The sequence below is a fragment of the Taudactylus pleione genome, unplaced genomic scaffold (genome assembly GCF_031769625.1).
Source record: "Taudactylus pleione unplaced genomic scaffold, aTauple2 ptg000393l, whole genome shotgun sequence".
Lineage (NCBI taxonomy): Eukaryota > Metazoa > Chordata > Amphibia > Anura > Myobatrachidae > Taudactylus > Taudactylus pleione.
In genome coordinates this window covers 1,363,726-1,376,736 of record NW_028284794.1, presented here as the reverse complement: position 1 = coordinate 1,376,736, position 13,011 = coordinate 1,363,726, and the positions used below count along the sequence as shown (strand labels likewise).

The window sequence follows — 13,011 nt, the reverse complement described above, 5'->3', positions numbered from 1 at the left end:
TGGATTTTTCACAATTTTTTCAACTTCAACTTTTAAATATGCTGACCCCCATTTTCAAGTACCCCAAATTTGCTGGGATAACTTATTTTCTGGAAAAAATACTGCTGAATACTATTCTGCATCACATATACAAAAACGCTATTTAGCAGCTATTGACCCGTTTAAAGACAGCAAATACCTTCAGCAAGCCAAATCAGGGGGTACCATAATGAACCCCCATGTCAGAGCATCTTTTGGGGGGTGTCAGGCTGATTCCCCCAAATCCGCCTGTTTAAGTTTCGCCGGGTCCCGTTTTCGCCTGCTTTCAAATTGAATCCGGGGTAAAGCGGACACGCGCGTGATACATTTCCGCCTACTAAACAGGCAAAGTAGGAGAAAAGTCCGGGATGCAAAAAAGTATCGCTGCTCGGCTCAAATAGAATACGGCTCTTAAACTTTTATTCCTATTGTCATTATTTAGTATTACTGCACTATGGGGATGATTCTTAGATGCATCTTTTGGCAATCGCCAATCTGGTATACAGTCATGTGTATGAGCACATTTAGCACCTGCAGACACTGTAATCATGCTTGGTGATTCCTTATATACCACCATAAATCTCACCATTGAAACTAGCTCCAGCACTATGCTAGGAGCAAATATTCTCTCTGAGTATGGACTTCAGTGTTAGCGATGAAGGGTCAGTATCACTCCCACCATACCCCCAGATTACACCTATAAGAAACTGCATCTCCATGCATATGATTAGCCACCAACCTGTCAAATGCTGCTGGTGAAAACACTGCTGCGATTATGTATGGATACATGGCCTGATTCAGAGCCGGACGCTCTTTCAGAGCGCTCGCTCTGAATCAGTGCCCGCCTATTGTATTTTTAGAGCGGCCTCCTGGCCGCTCGTATAGCTGTGGGTGCTCAGCGCTCATGAGCAGGTCTGAATCAGGCCCTCAATCAGGATGCCTGCGTGGTGTGACATAGGTGCCATTTTCTGGGATGCTCCCGCTGAGATGGGTCCACCGGATCCCTCCCATCTCACCCAGCGGCCAGCGGCTTTATGCGCATGCGTAGAAGGAACCAGAGGGACTTCTGGTGTCTTGGGGCATTGCAAAGGACAGTTCTTATTGGGAGAGCTGTCCTTTGTGAAGTACTTCGATTTCTAGGTACATACCACAGTAATAAACCGCATTATGTACCCGAAGAGAGTCGGGATGTACCGCATAGCGGATGTGATGCTTAGTACATCCCGCTCTCTTTGTCTTCTCTAATGAGGGGAATCATTATCATCAGGACCATTCATAGTTTTGTTGTGTTTATTAATATGGTAAGATATATTATATAACTCTGTGCACCTTAGTGAAGTTCCTTTTGCCTTGAAGGAAATACTGGGGCTTTATGTTGGTAGGATAGTAAATATAGACATGTGTCCTCTGTTGTCTAGCATCCATTCATGTACTGCGCCCAGCTAGCCACATCTTATAAACCTGTGCCAAGATGCAACATACCGTATTCAGTGGCAGCATAGTATACTGAGATATCGCATAGTAAAATACAGGTTTATGTCCACCAGATGTCACTGTTGATAAATGCCATTGTGCATGCGTGAAATGTTCATTGTAGTGAAATAATCACGTAGAGTATAAACAGTCACAGGTGTATAGCTGCACAGTAAACTCACAGTAATTGAAAGTCGCACTTTCATGATGAGACTTGGATGCTAGTTGAATGCTGCTCCGGTGGGACATCAAGGCCCATAGTAAGTGCGGACACATGTTTTGCTGTGTGCTTTTCGGTGATAAAGAAATGGGAGAAATACATTTTATTTTTTATTAATTACACAGCGCAGATGGGCTCCTTTTACTAACGAGTTTCTGCTGCAGTGTTGTGTTCTGTTTTTGCAATTTTTTTTTTTTACTTGTATTTAACAATGACGCACTTGCTGGTGAGCGCTAGTGTAAACAAACTGGGCAGCGCTGTTTTTCTCCTACCAGCAGCGCTAATGGATTAAGTTTTATTTTTTCTAAAATCGTTTCATGCGCTATGTGTCTTCTTTTCCTTGCACATGTGCAGCGTCTCTGCCCGGACCTATGGCCACCATTACAGCTAAGGTAAGTTTTTCTTTCTCTTATATATCTGTTTTTTTAAGCTTTTTTGAATGTGTAGGAGGGAGGGTTTTTATTTTTCTTCATTGGGATGAGCTTGTGCACCCAGTCACACTACTGCACAATGTAGTCCAGGGGAACCTGCAGTGAGGGGTCTAATACAGGCATACTCAGGAATCTGAGGTGTCCAGCTGGTAGGGGTCTGGGGGAAGCCCCTTATACCAGTCGGCAGCAGCAGGCAAGACATGGCAGTGCAGGCAGAGGTAGTGCAGTGGGCACAGGGCTTGATGAACCACACATGGGTTGTGAGCACTCTGCTTCTCTGCGGTTGCTGTAGGTGAGGTGCCCTTAGAAGGTGGCATGCAAAAATATGCCTTCCACCTTTCCTCCCACGTTCTCCCCCCCCCCCCCGCATCTTCTCCACCACCCCCATAAGTCCTAGGCCCCGTGCTTGTCATGTGTCACTGTGATCAACAGGACCGGCTCAAGGCATGTTCGACCAGTGCGGTCGAACAGGGGCGCAACCCCATAGAGGGCACTCCCCTCCAGAAATCCTGATTTCAGCGGGACAGCACTGTTCCGCTGTTAGACCAGTGGGCCAAAGTGTCCTGCGCGTGGTCTAGTTGGGAGGTTGGGTACCCCCACCGCCATGGCTGTGCTGCGGTGCTGGACCCTGGAGTAGCTGAATTGATGCTGTAAGGATGTGCATGGCATCCATTCAGTGCTGGGAGAGGGTTGGGGGAAGCTCAGCTAGTGACAAAGTGCTGGGATCACTGCCAAATAATGTAATTTGGGGCGTGGCCTGTAATAATTAGGCCACACACCCATTTTTGCTCGCAACTAGAGAGCAACCATTACCCGGGTGGCCCAGGGCATGGCTACCCCTGGAGCCGGCCCTGGTGGTCAATGAGGGTGTTGCATGCTGGCAGTCAATGAGAACAGATAGAGGCCCTCATTCAGAGGCGCTCGCAAAATGCGAGCGGTCGCTCTGAATGTGGGTGGCCACTTGGGTTTTGAAGTGCGGCCTCCTGGTCGCTAGCTAAGCTGTGGGTTACCACCCACAGCTTTAGCGACCGACCAGGTTGATGGTCGCAATGGTCAAGACCATCACGACCATCAGGGCTTGCAACGAGACCCTAAGGTTGGGTCTTGGCAACCGCAAGCCCCTGGGAGCTTCCTGCTCTGATCGAGCAGGAAGCTCCCCCCTGACATCACTGCTGATGTTAGTGCGGCCGCAGACAAAACGGCAGGCTTTCCTTAAGGAATGCCTCAGTTTGTAAAGCCCCCCCCGCCAGGCCTACAAAAAGGGGCAAGCTGTCAATCAACATCGACAGTTGCCCCTTTTGCAGTGAACTCCGGAGTGAGAGAATTTTTCTCTCACTCCGGGCGTTGCGCACGCGCAGTGCGTTCGCTGCGCATCCGCAGGGCCTAAACATCGACCTGCTTGCGAACGCTCAGCGCTTGAGAGCGGGTCTGAATGAGGTCTGGAGTGTGTGTCACCTTGCTGCTGGCTGCAAATTCACAGAGGCAAGACCCTGACAAGATGAAATGAAGCCAATGAGCGGTACGTAACAAATACTGCTTGTTGTTAAATACCAACACTAACACATTTCTTGAGCACATGTAATACCCCAGAACTGGTTACCCTTATTTTAGGAGTGGGGTCCCTGGGTTCTTTCTTGGTTTACAGAGAGGTAAAGAGGTAAGCAGACTGAACTTTGGACGATTGTTCTGAGTGATTTATTACACTAAAGAAATCATATAATAACAATTTGCAATTTTAAAATGGCAATTACTAGTTCAACTACCATCACAATGCACAAAAATGCATTCGGTATGAGTAGACGACTGCCGCATTACCGGCAGTTCGATTCCCGGCAGCGGCAGCCCGACAAAACAGCAGAGCCCAGCAGCGGAAGCCCGACAGCGCTGGAAATCCCGATCATCCCAAAGGTAAGTACTTACTAATCTAACCAACCCCCCAAACCATAACCCTCCTTAGGGGTGCCTAACCCTAACCTCCCCCCAAGTGCCTAACCCTAACCCCCCCTTCCCCGCTGCCTAAACCTAACTCCCCCGGGGGGTGCCTAACCCTAAGTCCCCCCCAGGGGTGTCTAACCCTAACCCTCCCTCCCCCTAGCCTAATCCTAACCCTCTTGAGAGAGTGCCTAACCCTAAGTCCCCTCCGGGTGCCCTAAACCTAACCCTCCCCCCCGCGGCTGTCCGCTCGCGGTGCCCGGCATCACTACGATCGGGATGCCGGGCGCCTGTCTCCCGGCACCAGGAAAATGACAGGCGTCTAGATTTCAGACACCGGTCATTTATCCCTAGGCGGGATAGAGGATTCGGGAAGCCGGCTGTTGGGATTGCGGCCGCCGGCTTCCTAAATGTATCCCCACAAAAACAAAGCAATGGACAATTTTTATTATTCTGGAACACAGCCTCCTTTTTAATCGATAAATATTCTTCTTGTCCTGCTGATTCCAAAAGATTAATGCATGCAATATTCTTTAACAACAATTTATCTTATACACCTATAATCAATATCATCAGTATATTTATCAAACAGTAGTGACAAAAAGTAATAGTCTTTAATTGGATATCCTGTAAATAACCTTTTCTTAAGCTTTTCTGGACAGAAAACTAATAGTTCTTGAACTAATATAGCGCTAATGCCCCGTTGGTGCACACTGCATTACCCGGGTTTATAGTTAATCCTGTTGGTAAACTGCGCCTGATTCGGACCCGCTCGTGAGCGCTGTTCGCTCGCAAGTGGGTCGATGGTGCCGAAGTGCACATGCACACGATGGAGGGAGCTCCGTCGTGCGCATGCGCGAGACCCAGCGAGCGACGTCGCTCGGGGTCTCACACCAAAGGGGGCGTGCTGTCGATGGTGACTGACAGCACGCCCCCTTTGTGGGCATGCCGGGGGCGTGGCTGCCAGATGGAGTCCGGCCCCACTGACATCAGTAGTGATGTCTGTGGGAGTGATTTTGGCTCTGATAGAGCCAAAATCACTCCAGGGCTTGCGGCAGCGAGACCCTACCGCAGGGCCTCGTCGCAAGCCCAATGGTCGCGATGGTCTTGACCATCGCGACCATCATCATGGACGCTCGCTATAGCTGTGGGTGGTAGCCCACAGCTATGCGAGCATCCATGAGGCCGCTCCATTTTCAGGTAGGAGGGTCCTGATTCAGAGCGAGCGCTCTGGTCAGAGCATTCGGCTCTGAATCAGGCCCACTGTCCCAGTTTGGAATATCTCCCACTGAATATCCTGGCTGACAGTCTCAGCTACTTTGTTATTAAAGCAGAAATATGAGGTAATCAAAGGCACTTCCATTAGCTACAACTATTGCAGTTTTGTTGTTACAGACAGATCTAATTGGATTCTCCTGACTGCAGTTGCCTTTGTTACAAATGTACGGAGTTCTCTGAAGTCTGCCCAAGTGCTCGGCTTTTATTTCTCTATGATAGCCAAATTTTACAGTTATATTAGGCTGGCTCTTCCCTCGGACAACTTCTTATTACAGTAAGTCCAGAACACTGTGTGTCACTCTGCCGCTAATATTTCCTAATGTGACAGTCACTGTGTAAATGTGAACAGCAGTTTGTACTATCACAGTAAGAGGTTTCCTAGGAGGCTTTTAAGGTATGGTAATGCCGATGGGGTTGCTGAGTCCAACTGACTGCCGATAACTGCGGTGGACAACTACAATGGGGGTGTGTGCTACCACCCGGAATCAGCCTTGATCCTCCCTGTCTCCTCTCCTTTGCTGCAGCGTTAGTCACTGCCTCCAACTGTCCTGGACTAGCCACACCTCCGCTATAATGTTGAGCCACCAGACTCCGCCTCAGCCGCGTCTTCCCTGACAGAGTTTCCACTTCCGGTTATACGCCTCCTCCGGCCACCACGATATCTCCGGAACACCATTAGAGGCTCTCCTCAACTCCTGGATTGTCCACCAAGAACTTCAGCCATTTCAGATACGAGCAGCATAACAGGGACTTCCTTCACCACCGTTACCTCAGGGGACAACTGCGTAATAGTCGGCCGTGCAGGGCCTTTTTCCCTTAGGCTCTATCCCTTGAGGTCACTCGTACAAAGCTAACGCATGCGCAGAATGCAACAATCGGCCAATTGCATGTGTAATCACAGTTGCGATCCAAGCTGAATCAGGCCCATTATCATGTTAAAAGGAATGTAATGTTGTATGCAGTAATTATAGAATATGTTACATTGTGTATTACTATAGTATATAAGAAGTATACTGTGTATTATAATTTAATAAAACAAATTGGTCATTATTGATCTTCTTAGATACAAACCATATTTCTTTTGACCTTGACCCCAATAAAAATGTTTGAAGGTATGAAATATTTTATAGTCAGAATAATTGCATGTAAATTGCTTAATGGCCAAGTATAGCATTTGAAGCAACTGTTGGCTGCCATCTATTACTGTTACATATATTTATTTTCTAAAAAAATCTAAGACTTTTAAAACATTAAAATATTATAATAAAATAGTATAATAATATTATTATTAATAATAATAATAATAATAATAATAATAATAACTTCCCAATGGTGATCAAAGGGCGATCCCTGAAGGTGATAGCTGCAGTAGCCACTAGGCTACCCTACCTATTGGTCCTAGGTCAGGACTTTCCATTGTTACAAGAGGTGGTTACGTGGCATGATGACAGCCGAAGGCCCATATCAGAGGTGTCCCAGGAGCCAAGCTCTGCTGTTTCCCAAGGTTTGGTGGCTGTATCGCCCTCCTTAGCCATTGAACAGCCAGAGGGGAGTGAGACCAAGACACAGTGGGTTCCCACTGGCAAGGAAGTGTCCTTGCAGGACTTTGGCCAGGATCAACAGAATGATGGGAACTTGATAAATGCATCTGAATATGTTGTAGAGATAAATGGTAGAGTAATCACGGCTTTACCAGCAGAAGGTGTACCATACTTTGCAATTGAATAATGATTTGTTATATCATGTAACCTATTTGCAGGGTAAGAGAGTAGACCAATTGTTGGTTCCCCGGAAACACGAGCAGTTGGTGTTAAGGGCGGCTCATACACACATGTGGGGTGGCCATTTGGGGGAGGAGAAAACTCTCCAGCATATTAAGTTAAGATTCTTCTAGCCTGGCATTCATGCAGCAGTAAAAAGGTATTGTCAGGAATGTCCAGTATGTCAGAAGACATCACCCCGGCCAGGGTTTTGGGTACCCTTGATTCCCCTCCCTGTCATATCCGTACCTTTTGAGATAATTGGTATAGATCTGATAGGGCTGGTGGAAAAACCTGCTCGTGGGCATCAATACATATTAGTGGTGGTAGATTATGCCACAAGGTACACGGAGGCCATCCCACTTCGTAACATGAAATCTGGCACTATTGTCTGGGAATAGTTGATGTTATATACCCGCTTGGAAATACCAAAGGAGGTCTTAACGGATGAAGGTACCCCTTTTGTCTCTAAACTTATTAAAGTTATGTGCCGACTGTTAAAGGTGGATAGAATTACTACCTCAGTTTACCACCCACAAACAGATGGGCTTGTTGAATGCTTTACCCAGACCCTTAAACAAATTAGAAAAAGGGCGGTGTCTGAGGAAAGGCGAGATTGGGACTAACTCCAACCCTATTTAGTATTTGCAATGCGAGAGGTACCCCAATCCTCTACGGGATTTAGGACCTCATTCAGAGTCGGTCGTTGCGGCCGCACGGTCGTACGCCACTGATGTTCGCTAAACTGCGCATGCGAAAAGTTCGCAATGCGCGTGCGCAAACTAGCTGCTACGATCAAAAAATTATCTCTTCTTGAACACAGCCAGGTCGGTAGTTTGAGTGACAGATTGAGGCATTTGTGGGTGGTAACAGGGGAAGATGCTTGAAAACGGGGGAGTGGAGATCCGAACACAGGCGTGCCAAATTATGCAAATGACATTTTATGGGAGTGCATAATTAACAAAGTAGTGTCATGGCACACGTGACATGGGAGGTTTTACACTGACATGATCGTAGAGCTTAAGAGAGGGTATGGTCAACCTTTAGCTCTACGATCATTTCTGATGGTTTCCAATGCTCGCGATTAATCCTTATTTGGCCGGAGATGACGTGTAATGCGTACGAGATGGGGGCGTTTTTTTAGCTATCCGACCGCATCCTCCCCTTGGTCGGCCAGCTAATGATCCGACCTTAGAGACGCAACATGCGAGTGCATCATTTGCATATCCGGCCCCTTTTCCAGTACGACCGTGCGGCCGCAACTAGGGACCTCATTCAGAGACTTTCGACTCTGAATGAGGTCCCTAGTCCCTTTGAACTCCTTTATGGGAGGCAACCTAGAGGGATTTTAGATCTGCTGAAAGAAGGATGGGAACAACAGTCAGGCCAAGATCCTAATATCATTCAGTTTGTGTCCCAATTGTATGGCTGTTTAAGGTAAATTGCGCCACTCATGAACGAGCACATGGATAGGGCACAACAGTGGCAAAAACGTCGATATGACATGACCGCGGTTAATCGGTCTTTTAAACCGGGAGAAAAGGTACTGGATCTGGTACCCACCACTGAAAGCAAAATGTATGCCCAGTGGTGAGGTCTTTATGAAGTTATAGAGGCAGTGGGACCTGTTAATTATAAGGTTCGACAGGAGGGCAGAAGGAAAAAAGTGCACATCTACCATGTAAACCTGTTAAAACCCTGGAAAGAGAGTGCTGGCCAGCCCTCTTTGTTTGCCAAGAAAACCCTAGAATGTCAGGTACCCATTGAAGTTACCCTTAATCCCCACCAGAAACAGGAGGCGGTGAGTTTAGTAGCACGGCACCAAGATGTGTTCTCTGCCATTCTGGGAAAAACCCAAATTATTCAGTATGATATAGTTACTCCTCCCGGGGTGTTATTAAAACATATACCCGAGGCAAAGCGGGCAGTAGTTAAACAGAAAGTAGAGGGAATGCTGCACCTAGGGGTCATAGAGGAATCAAATAGCGAATAGAATAATCCCATAGTTTTAGTGCCTAAGCCTTCAGGTGCTTTAAGATTCTGCAATGAGTTTCGCAAAGTAAATTAAGTGTCACAGTTTGATTCCTATCCGATGCCCCGGGAGGATGAGCTGGTGGAGAATTTAGAAAAACAGCCAGTATCTCACCACCCTAGATTTGATAAGAGGGTATTTGGAGATTCCTTTAACTGAAGCTGCTAAGAACAAAACAGCCTTCTCTACCCCAGAAGGTTTGTTTCAGTATAAAATGCTGCCGTTTGGTCTGCATGGGCCCTGGCAACTTCTAGAGGGCTATGAACAGGTTGCTGCGACCTCACATGGAATATGCAGCTGCATATCTAGATGACCTAGTCATCTGTAGCCCCAAATGGGAGTTGCACATTTCAAGAGTAGAAGCAGTGTTGCAATCTTTACGGGCACATGGGTTTACTGCTAATCCTGAGAAGTGTGCCATTGGAATGGTGGAAGCAAAATATTTGGGATATATTGTAGCCAGATGGCAGGTAAAACCTCGCCCAGTAAGGTGGTGGCGGTCCTCACATGGCCTAAACCCAAATGTAAATCCCAGCTCAGAACATTCCTTGGCCTAGTGGGTTACTACCACAAAGTCATTCGTGATTTTGCCACTTGAGCAGCACCATTAACTGAGTGTCTTAAAAAACAGTCCCCAGACAAGATACTGTGGTCTAAAGCATTAGAAGCTGCATGGCAGGATTTTAGGTGTGCCTTGTGTGCAGAACATGTTTTGCAGGCTCCTAACTTTAAAAAACAGTTTATATTGCAGACAGATGCCTCAGGTATGGGATTGGGAGCAGTCCTTTCCCAAATTGTAGAAGTGGAAGAGAAACCCATCCTCTACCTCAGCCGGAAATTGCTGCCCAGGGAGCGCAAGTACTCAGCTGTGGAGCAAGAGTGCTGGGCAATCAAGTGGGCAGTAGGCTCGTTAAATTATTACTAGTTGGGATGGGAATTTGAGTTGGTTACAGATCCTGACCCTTTACAGTGGATGCACACAAGCAAAGAAGTGAATGCTCGTGTAACCCGCTGGTTTTTGTCTTTGCAGCCATTTAAGTTTGAGGTGCAGCATCATCTGGGGAAACAGCAATTCAATACTGATGTCCTTTCCAGGAAGTTTGTTGGGCCCGATCCTCCAAGCAACCCTATGGTGAAGCTAGAGAGGGATGAGGAAAAGGGTCAGGATGGCGAACTGTGGAAAATGGCAGATAGCTGTGTGCTCAAACAGATGGCACAAATAGATGTGAGCGAGGCAGATAGCTTGCCTGAAAGTGTTTTAGCTTCACCAGGGTGGTTGAAGCTAAGGGGGGATGAGTGTGACAGGGTCAGCATGATTCCACTTGAGGTAAATGTGGAATATCCATATCTCCCAGGTTTGGCAGAGTAAAGGCATTAGGACTGTGTAAAGACCAGTTCAGGTGTTGCCTCAATCAGTGTCTGGGAGGCAGCTGATTAGACACCTGTGTGAAGCGGTCTTAAGAACAGCAGAAACACTGGGGAAGCTGTGCTTGATGGTAAGATAGTGGCCCAGCTTATAGGGCCGTCGGTGATTAGTGTTAGGGTTCCTGGATCTGCGAATCCACTGAAGAAACATTGCTATATTGGAAGACTTTGTGACATTTGCCTCTAAAACTGCCTTATAACCTGTAAACCTGCCTGTGGTGAGCAATAAAAGCTGATGGATTTTACCCTGTCTATGCGATTCTTGTGACAATAGGTACTCAAAATACATTAACTTAAGGTGTTTTGCTATTTATCTAGTACTACTGCCACCAGTGGTTATGGGCAGGTATCTGGAATATGCTTCCACTGCAGTCTGTGACTTAAGTCATGCGTGCATAGAGGGGGCCCTGACTGCCTGGTGATATGGTCAGTCTCAGATTATCACTCGGCCTCAGCCAGTATCACCAGGGAGCTGAGCAACGTTGAGCTGCCCTAGCTATTTCCTAATGATAAATCATATTTGTATTGTTGAGCAATAAAGAGGCACCATAGAGTGAGATACAGATGTGTCCTCATACAATCATACGGTGTGAGAGGCCCAGCCTTACTACGGTGCTCCGGGATGAGTAGCGTACAGTATATTTTTCCATTTTGCATCTTAATCGCATTGTAGACACAGCAAAAAGCCGCTCACAGTGCACCTGAGATGCTGGGCTGTGCCATTACAGTAGGTGCACAGGAATTGGTTTTGCAAATGTCCAAAGTCACAGATTAAGCAGAACAGAAGTCGATGTGAGGAAAAGCTGCAGCAGCTGTATAAGAGTGCTTCTTACACAGACAGATGCTCACAGATCTACAAATGTCTCCCATCACATTGATCAGTGTAAGCTATACATGTAGGTTTGCAGACCCTCCAACATGACCCATTCCATTAGGTACAAAATGCTCTGCTCCTGGACTTCCTTCTTAATTGATGATTGCAGTCACCTGCGTTGCAACACCCGTCTCATCAATTAACCAGCTCAACACAGGTGGCTGCAATTATAAATTAGGTGGGAAGTCCAGGAGCAGAACATTTTGTACCTGATGGAAGGAGTCAAGTTGGAGGGTAGGCTAAAGCTGGCCACACACTAGACCAACTTTCATCCAACCAGCCAACTAGTTGATTGGTTGGAATGAAAATCTGGTAACGTATGGGAGTAAATGATGATCAGCAATTTGCTCCTAAATGCCAGAAAACAGATGAAAATAGACGTCAGACAAGTTTGTTAAATGTTTGATCAAAACAATTTGTTCAAACAGTTTTTAGTCCATTTTCCGGCATTTAGGAGCAAATTGCTGATTGTCATTTACTTTCATCCCTTACCAGATTTTCATTCCAACCAATCAACAAGTTGGCTGGTTGGATGTAAGTTGGTCTAGTGTGTGGCCAGTTTTACATTCACATGTAAATGATCCCCAAAGCAACTAGTAAGATCAACTTGTTGATGAAAAACTCACTGATACCCTACCCTCCAACATGACCTGTTCCATTAGGTACAAAACACTCTGCTCCTGGACTTCCCACCTAATGTATGATTGCAGTCACCTGTGTTGAACTAAGTAATTGATGAGACAGGTGTTTCACCACAGGTGGCTGCAATCATAAATTAAGAAGGAAGTCCAGGAGCAGAGTATTTTGTACCTCATGAAATGGATCATGTTGGAAGGTCTGGGGTTTGTTGATTCTAAAGTACAGTAAGTGTGTTAATATTTGCAAATTAAAAAGATGCTGGGCACATCAGAGGCGCCAAGAGGGGCTATTAGGAGCGACTGAAGCAACAGTAGGATAGGTCACACCTGTAATTTATTTATCAACCCCCCATGAAAAGTAGGTGCTGAAATAAACATATTAGACTGACCAATCAGTTCTCTTCTGTCATGAAATTCTATGTTTCTATGGTGAATACATGTTGGCATTTGATTCAGGAGGCAAATACAGTACTGTATTTAATTAAATAAATCTGTAATATTGCATAAAATATACAGATTAACAGAAACCTAGATAAACACATAACCCGGCACTCATTGTACAATATTTGGTCATATTAAATATTCTCTCTTAAGGTGCATACACACGTAACGATTTTGTAACCAACGTTTTTCTGTCAGATTTTCCCTTGAAAAAATGAAAGATTTTTTGAAGTGTAATGAACAATTTTTTGAACGATGAATGAATAATGTTCTTTCCCTTAATGAAAATCGGCATGTTGGACAGTCTGAAATAGACGATGAACGATAACTAAAAACTATAAACAGGAGCGTGCTTGAACGATTATCGTTCATTATTATAACTCAGAAACGTAATGATTTTTTGAACGATAATGACGTCGTTAACGACAAATTGTTCAAAAAATCGTTACGTGTGTGTGTATGCACCATTACTCTATCTCTATGTTGAGT

General features: G+C 45.9%; 1 protein-coding gene across 1 annotated transcript in view; it reads right to left on the bottom strand.

Annotated features, from left to right (window-relative positions):
• The window catches only part of LOC148506840 (sialic acid-binding Ig-like lectin 11), a 59,217-nt gene that overhangs the window by 17,864 nt on the left and 28,342 nt on the right, over positions 1–13,011 (bottom strand). The window lies entirely within an intron of this gene.